This window comes from Lactuca serriola, chromosome 8, assembly GCF_051521515.1.
Source record: "Lactuca serriola cultivar US96UC23 chromosome 8, Lser_US96UC23_V15, whole genome shotgun sequence".
In the NCBI taxonomy this organism is placed as follows: Eukaryota; Viridiplantae; Streptophyta; class Magnoliopsida; order Asterales; family Asteraceae; genus Lactuca; species Lactuca serriola.
The window spans coordinates 276,611,843-276,621,234 of record NC_136415.1 but is presented as its reverse complement, the minus strand read 5'-3'; positions in this window follow the sequence as shown (position 1 = coordinate 276,621,234).

Sequence of the window (9,392 nt, the reverse complement as noted above, 5' to 3'; positions counted from 1 at the left end):
TTCAAGAGTATACTTAATCTAGCTAAAAACTATAAGTTACGTCAGAAAACTAATCATTTCTCCAAGATATCTAACTATACTTAGAATAAAGTTAAATAAGGAGATTATCGTATTCATAGAATTCACACAAGTTAAATTTAGTCAGACCCATTAATGAAGTCCTTTCATAAGCTAAGCATGAAAGGTCACACTTTAGCTATGGGACTTCGTTATTCTAGAAAATAGACTTGATTTATATTTAGTATTTGGATATTAGAACATTGTGACGAAAACTATTACATTGTTTTGATATATTAGGATATGATCTTTACATTAATACTTGTTGAGTTCTATATTAAAATGTTTATTCCATGAATAATCTGATTGTTCTAAAATTCCATAGTCGATCATAATTATGGGAACAATTATGAAGTAAAACTAATATGGATTGGATTGGTTGACTATCGTAAGATGAAAATCGGCAAAAGGTTGGAACCAAGATTCATAGATACTATTCAGAGAACAAGTATTGGACAAGACCCATTTCAAGATCACTTCATGGATTACTATCATGAATGATACTTTATAAAGATACTATCTTTGTATCATTAATACCTAAGATACATAGTAGGACTTGAGTGTAGGGAATCCTATGGTTTGATTTTGCCAAATGTTGATCTTTAAATAGTCAGTTATAAAAGGCCATTACCATGTTTGGTATGAACTATACAAGACGTGTATGTAGTCAAGATGAGATTTGTTCCTCTTATGTGTTGAGAGTTAGAAATTTAACGTACATCGTCTAAAGCTGGACATCAAATGAGATTGTGGCATCCACAAATTTAAGGCCATTTTAAAACTTTTTATTTATCATTATTTAAAACAGAATTTATTTATAAATGCAGAATTTGGTCCTGTAAAAGTATTTCCAACGAAATGTTTTTCATTGATTTATAAAAGCTTGGAATGTCAGAACTAATACAAAACATAAGCATAAATGGACCTTATAGTATCTTAGGATAACAGTCTACGTCTCATTGAATCTCTCATCATTCATGTACCATTGTACCGTTACTTGTGATACAAAGAAACTGGGTGGGTCAGGTCGAGAAACCTGGAGAGTATATAGGGTTTTCAACCCACACTAATTTAATATGTTTAACTGTCAAACAGTTAACCTAATTACCCATCCTCGTTTTCTTCTTTATTCATCTATAGAGTACTACCTTAAGGACCATTTTTATTTCCATATATATTCAAATAGATGACTAACGTTAGTATAATAGTATTAGTTCCTACATTGTTAGTACAATAGTACTAGCTCTTACATCGTTAGTACAATATTACTAATTCCTACACCGTTAGTACATTAGTACTATTTCCTACATTGTTAGTACAATAGTATTAGTTCCAACATTGGTAGTACAGTAGTACTAGTTCTTACATCGTTAGTACAGTAATACTAGTTCCTTTTTGTTATTATTTTCATCTTTCATCGTACTATGGCATTTTATCATTTTTACCTTTCATTACCTAGTGTATCATATTCATAAAAATACATATAGTATATAGATCATATAGATTTTTCTTTATAACATTTTATCTAACACAAAAAATCTTTGCACATAAGCATATTTAGCATTCAATTATCTAAATACTTCATATCTATGTGTAAGATGAAAGTAACTATGCTCTCACTTGACAAAAGTGGATGCCTCGGAATTTGAGTAGAACTTCGCTTTGGTACTTAATATTTTCCTCTGACGTGACCTATGTTCACATCACTAAGTCTTAGTCTTATATTATTAGTCACTAATGATAGTTTAGATTATTCACTAATTTTAATGTCTACATCAAGATCTATCTAATAAGGAACAACTAGGTAGGATCATGTCGGAGGTAGGGTCCGTTTGGTATACATAGTATACTTTTTGGAAATCCCACTTTAAAAACCTCACTAAATTTAGCCAAGACATCATCCCCGTAAGTAGATCAATCAGTATAATGACTTAGAATCACTGATAAATTTTATTCATAGATTCATAGTAACGACTATGAATATAAATATAAATTACACTAAAATAATATTGAGCGTAATCTAACTTACAAAGATTTCCTAGACAGAAGTATGGAAATTGTGTTGGCGTAAATCTTGCTTGGTAGCTACTAGTTTTCGGGCTCCAAGGGACCTCAGGGACTCACTAATGATTGAAACTAAGGGAAATCTAGAGCTAAAGCATGGAGAACTCGAGAGAGAAATGATGCAGGGGTGAATTGTGAGCAACATATACAAAGAGCAAGCTATTTATAACCATTTTTGAAAAGTGCATCACACACTAAGTCGGGGCATGTCGCGCAAATGGTCGAGTGCTAACGTGGCCTTTCCTGAGTGGTGACACATGTCGGAAATCTGGTGCACGTCAGATGTGTGTCGCGCATACAATTTGTGTGTGCGGCTGTGTGTAAGTTTTTATAAAATCTTTAAAAAAATCATATTTTATTCATACGAGCTCCATTTTCGACATGTTTTATATCCACGTGTAACTATCAATGAGATCTACAACTTTCATTTAGATTCCATTGGCTAATTTTGACTTTATTTTTAAAGTTATATTTTTAACAGGCTTAGACTATTAAAGTTTGTTAAAAATTAATAACTCTCTCCTACGATATCCATTTCGATTGTCTTTATATTGATAAATAGGTATTAACGAGATCTTCAACTCTTTTTTATATTGTTTCGGATAAATATCGACCAATCTAAAATTCGATTTATGTGCTAACAAAGTTGCGCTGAAACTTCGAAAAATCATAACTTCCTCTCACGAAGTCAGATTAAGGCGTTCTTTATATGCACACTCTCGGTTTTATGACTATTACGACTTTTCTTTAGATTACTTAGGCTAATAAGTAATCTATCAAAAATTCAATTTTTACGATAAGTAGAGTCGTGTCAGTGTAATCACAAAACTTCGAAGAATGATAACTTCTACATACAAAGTCGGATTTCACTGTTCTTTATAGGTATGGAATCCTTGTCTCATATACTATAATTTTGGTTAATAGTATTTATCCTAAATAATATTCTATAAAAGAGTCATATTTATTGCTTATAATATCTTAAGCGCTTGGCTCGAATCCGCGGGTGTTACAAAGATGTATTGTGATCTATATCTCATATTTAATAGGATGTCTCTAACAAAGGGATAATTAATAAAATTACCTTATACATCAATCGAATCTTTGAGATTTTAGGGAATTAGATATTGATAGAATGACATTTTGTCATGTGTTATTAGGGGCAGTTAATTTTTGCTAGACATTCATCATTGTCCATATCAATCTTGAATGAGTCTTGTGCAAGCGGGAGATTGAAGGATCTATATGATCGAGAATCATTATAGAATGATATTTGCTAATAATATATTATCCTAAAAGGTCACACTAACAACAACTTGATGCAAATAAATTATTTATTAAGAACTTGATTCTTGATGAATATTTATAAATCATGTACATCTTTTTGGACTAGAAAGACTTTTGACTTTTATCTAAATGGATAAGGGTTTATAACTTATTAAAGAAGGAGAGGTTTTTTTTTATAAATTCTCTTTCTTTTCATAATCAAAATCGTAACATGCATGAGAGGGTACAAGGAGAGGCCTTTTTATTATTATATTAAGACATACATGCCTCTAAAGTATGTCTTGACATAATCATGAATCATGGATCTTAAATTTCAAAGAACCATAGGATAAATACTTAAGGGAATAAGCTTAAAGATAGTTTTTCTTCTTCCTTTCTCACTTGATCAATTTTGAAAATGGTCCATCTTTCTCTCTAGTTTTCTTAAGGTTTAAGAACAAAAGCATGAAGATGTTGATACTTTGAATTCTCTCCTTGAAGATAACCTCGCTCTTTGTCTTAAAGGCTTAAGATATTCTTTTATTACAGAAGGACTATCATATTATCAAGTTTACAAATTGTTAGTGCTTCTAGTAAGGTGGATTTATACTCTACATTCTTCATCAACTTTTAACCTCCCAAGAGGAATCAAAGACTCCAAAGGTTGTAATATTTTGTTTCTATGGTTATTTCAATCTTTCCATGTTTGAAAAAATGATATTTGATAGGTTAAAATGGTTTTAAGTTTATTCAACATTTTAAAGCTCACGTTGGCATTTCTAGTGTTTTTAAAAAATAGTTTTTGAATAAAACTCAACATGACCTTATGACATAGTAAATTGAGTCCTTTATCTTTGGTTTCACTAGTCTGTCGGATTGACAGTCTCTAGAAAAAGTGACTTTCAAGATCATATTTATGGAAAATGAGTTATGGCTTAGCTACTAGTGTCGTTGTATGAGTTTGGGGAAGAAAATATTGGTTTATCGGAAGGTTGGGTTAGTAAATAGTAGGTTTTTGATCAATTTCGACTGGCTTGGGATAAGATTGATGGTTGGATTGATGAGGAGCTTAGTATATTGGTTTCTATTTATTGTTCTAATAGGGTTTTAGATTCTGGTTGTTCATCCATGATGGGAATATTGGTTGTATTTTACCGTTAACATGGAAAGAATTCAAAGTATCAACATCTTGAAAGTTTCTTTTGGCGTTGAAACATAAGACTCGTGAAGATGTGATTCAATCATAACAACTACAGGTGGTATGTTACTTGTCAAACTAACAAGTGCAAGATGTCTACCAAAGATTTCTCTCAGAGTTTGTGCCACATTTGATTCGTGACCTTGAAGTTCATCAAAAAGTTGAAAGAGGGTCAGCTTTTTCAATGAACCATTTCTCTGAAGGATTTGATGTTACCCTACCCTTTGCTCAAATTGTTAATGAACTTTAGACTGTGTTTCAATGAGAGTTATTGAAACTCCATAGGCTGTGAGATTGTTCACCAGAACGTGAAATCTGTCGGAGGCAGAAAGAATAGATTCTCTAGGAATAGTTGAAGAGTTTTCATAGTCATTAACAAGAGAGGTTAATTTCTTCTATTTGACATTTCATACCCTTTAAGTAAATCCTTGAGGGTATACCAAATCTCCTTGGCACTTTTTCATCGAAGATCTCCTTGACACTTTTTCATAACTTGATGGGATTGAACGCATGAGCAGGATGCCAAAACTCATCTCAAAGAAAGAAAAGATTATTTGGATGAATTTTCTCAAGATCAAGATTTATTAGTGGATCATTGACAATTTCTTCCTGAACAAGTAGTTGAGCAGTTGCATCTCTGATGAAATTTCTAACTGGAACATGGGGACCTTCAGTTATAGATCTCTATATTTTTTTCTTTTTCTTTAGAAGTTAAAAAGCTTTCCATTCTTATCTTCCAATGATCATATTCATTAACCACTAGTAATGAGGGTCGAGTAGGGCAACCCACATTGTTAGTTATATGCATTGAATACAAAGGTTGATTAGGATTAGTCATTATTAAGTTTTGAAGTCTAGAGCGTAAGTTCTATATATAAAGAACTTTTTCCCGGTAGACACATAAAAGAAAATGAACTCCAAGGTGTTCTTAAGCAATGATAATCAAGTCAAATAGATTCAAAGTACAACCACTTGGGCTCTTATACCAATTAATAAGGTGAGATGAATGATTAACAATGAAACTAATAATAAGGTTCCAGTCAAAGTTTGAAGGATTCCCCAAAGTCTAAAGAACTCTAGTCTAAGACTTGAAGATCAACAAGTATTTAATGTAATAAGTAAATGCAAGGAATAAATGACCGAAGTAGTCAATAAAGAATAATAGGAATGTTTGATGGATAAATTTGATAGATTGATATATTTAATGTTGCATAATTTTTTTTATAATGAAGTTGACCTATCTATTTATAGACAAGGTGTATGTGTACTAAGACCCAAGGGAACAATGGGTACAATACAAACACTAATCACCACGTTCGTACAATCTGACCAAACGATCCTTATTGATCTTTTTTCCGTATCCAACTACATACAAAGCACAAAACACTTCATTACAACTTCCTTGGATAACAACTTCATCGGTTTTCAATACTTCACCGACTTGATACATTCTTTGGATGCCATCACTCTTTGGATAAGATTTGGTCACTTCTATGTACTATCGTATTGGCACAACCATTACTTACTGTTATAAAGAGTGTCTTTAAGTATAGTTCTTAATTAATTAAGCCATGCATCTCTAATTAAAATAATTCCATAAACTTAGCTTATTAGTTAGTGAAAACTAACTATCACTTTAGACTTTATCCTTCACTTAGTGCACTTTAATCAATCCCCTCGCCAAACCCTAAATATACTTGAAGGACTTCAATCTTATTCCTCCTCGGATTTACTTCAAGAATTTGGATTTTGAATTGCAAACTCACACTCGGGGGCTCTTGAAAGCGAGTGAGTGATAAAATGAGACTGTTGAACCCCCCATGCTTAATCCATGTTCTGTTTTTCCAGTTCGATGTGTCACGTACATTAGCATTAATGCGTCACATTGGTTTTAAGTTGCATCACATTATTCAACATTTATGCGATATGTTCTCATCCTCTTGATTCAGTATCATGCTTTCAAACACGACGTGTTACTTTTATGATATGTATCACATAAATTATGTTCATACCCTTTGTATGTTAATGTTATGCGTCATATTTTGGCTATCCTCCAACTTAGGAATCATACTTCACTATGTTATGTCAAAACACTTATATTATTATTCACATAGCTTTTATGCATCGCATAAACTTATAATTACACATCATGTAATTACCCAATCTATTTCTTATAGATTTTTTTTCAAGTTTACCCTTGAATCCAATATCACACAATCAAATGATATGCATCCAATTTTAATGATCATAATAACAATTTATAAGAATCATATTAACATACACAGTGAAGTAATCAAAACTTGGTACTTAAGTTTTGATAACTTTTGTTGGTTTGACCAAAATACCCCTAAATTCATATACATTACTAATCATCCAAAATGTTAAGGACATTACAATACCTTTTAACGTTATACAATATACACACATCCTATACTAGGGACTTCCTATGTCTAGTGTTTTGACTGCTATAATATGATAATAATGGCTAACTAATCCTTATATGCAACCCTTTGATGCATCTTGGTTTCTCCAACCCAAAAACATTTATCAGTCAACATAAGCTCAAACCATACATCCATATGAGCTTGAACCATGGTTTGTGTAACACCCAAAGTTTTGAAGGCCAAGAAAGGAAAGAAAACCCTAAGTTTAGGGGTCGACTCGACGAGTCCAAGGAGGGACTCGGCGAGTCCGAGCGGGATCCGAGTCGAGGAGTAAGTGACCGACTCGCAAGGTGACTCGGCGAGTCTGGTCTGTGCGAGGAAAACCCTAAATCCGAGGCTTGGAGCCTATTTAATCGCCTCATTCTTCTTCCTAGGGCTCCTTTACTGTCTCTCACACCCAGGACGCCGCACCCTAAGCCTCCATTGTGCTCATTCAAGCTTTTAGCCATTTTTGAGTGATTTAGAAGAAGAAGAAGAAGTGGGAATCTTTGAAGCATCAAGGAGTGGCCTTGGATCCGAAGTTTAGGGAACATTTCAGAGCATTTGAAGGTATTAATTCGTTTCTCTCCTTTAGATCTTCTTTGGTTATGAGTTTTAGGGCTTTTAAGCCATGTCTAAGATCAATTTCGAGCTTGAGGTCCAGATCTGAGGTTGCTATATCAGATCCATGCTTGTTTTGGTTTAGAATCCCGTAAAGTATCAGCCATTGGGTGGATTTTGGAGCCTCTTGGTCTTGAACCCTAGTTCATGGTGTATTTTGCTTAGATCTCCATCTTTGCACGTAAAGTTTGCAACTTTACGTGGGGAATAGGCTTGGGAAGGGTAGATCTACAGTTTGGAGTCCATGCATGACTCGAAAGTCCTCTGCATGTAAGTAGATCTTAATGGACTCGGCGAGTCCTTCGAGTGGACTCGGTGAGTAGCCTGAAGATGAGGAGGAACTCGACGAGTGGGATGAACAGCTCGTCGAGTCGGATGATGATGGGCATGAACTCGGCGAGTTGGATGAACAACTCGACGAGTTGGATGAAGATTGCCTTGTACTCGGCGAGTCTGTTCTTAGACTCGGCGAGTCAGGTCACGTAGTCCCAAACCCTTCGAGTTAAGACTCGAGTCAGCGAGTCGAGAAAGGACTCAGTGAGTTGGACAGGACAGGATTCGGGAATCAGTAGACTCGGCGAGTCAAGGGCTGACTCGGCGAGTCAAGTCGTGATTGGAAGGACTTTGAGCATAGGGACTCGGCGAGTCAGTAAGTGGACTCGGCGAGTAGGGTTGACCTAGAAGGTTGAATTTGACAAGGACTTTGACTTTGGCAAGAGTTGATTTGGTTGACCTTTGAAGGTCAGTTAATCTAAGTGTTATGTTGATTTTGGTAGCTCGGGGAGCTAGTGGAGCGGCAGTTCGGAGTCAGTGGTCAGGTAGCGGTCAAAGGGATTAGCAGCAGCAGTTCAACAGTATCAGGTGAGTTTCCCTTTGTGTAAATGGGTCTACGGCCACAATGCCGGCCCATGTAGTTATGAGTAGAAGACCTGGGGTTAGCCCTAGGCACAGTATGCTAGTATGATATTCGGACGAGGTCCAATGATAGAGGGCGGGTGCCCAAGAGATGGTTTATGTGATAGTTTATACTTGTTGTCTGTGTGATACTTGTATGTGCCTGGTAGGGAGGTGAGTATGGGCGAGGTCCCGTATCTCACCAATAGCAGAGTGTGGATGGTGTTCCACATCTCAGTAGCAGCAGCCCAGGGGCGAGGCCCAAGTTAGGAAAGGAGTGAGAGTGGGCTGGGCCCGTATCTCACTATCAGCAGGAGTATGGACGAGGTTCCATGACTCATCAGTAGCAGGACACGGGCGGGGCCCAGAGATAGGCGAAGCCTTAGAGCAAGAGCTGTTAGCATACGTTTAGCTTATGTGATGTTATGTGATATGTGTATGTGCTATTATATGTTAGTGAGCGGGGCCCTGTGACAGGTGAGGCCTAAGTGAAATAGATTTGTATCCGAGCGGGGCTCGAAGCCAGGCGGGGCCTGGAGCGGCGGGGCCGTTGTAGCGGGCGAGGCCCGAAGAAGGGGGCGAGGCCCCGGATAGCGGGCGTGGCCCAGTATGTGCAGTATGTGGTTATGCATGGTATGTGGTAAAGTGGGGAACTCACTAAGCTTCGTGCTTACGGTTTTTAGTTTTTTTTTTTCAGGTACTTCCGGTAGCGGAGGGAGGAGCTCGGGGTGATCGCATGGCACACACCATAGATTAGTCAGTCTGGGAATGTTTACTCTGATAATGAACATGTGTTTTGAAAACTTATACTCAGATTATGTTTTGGAATGATGTATTTGCTTAAAGTAATGTTTTATTAAAAGAAATCTTTG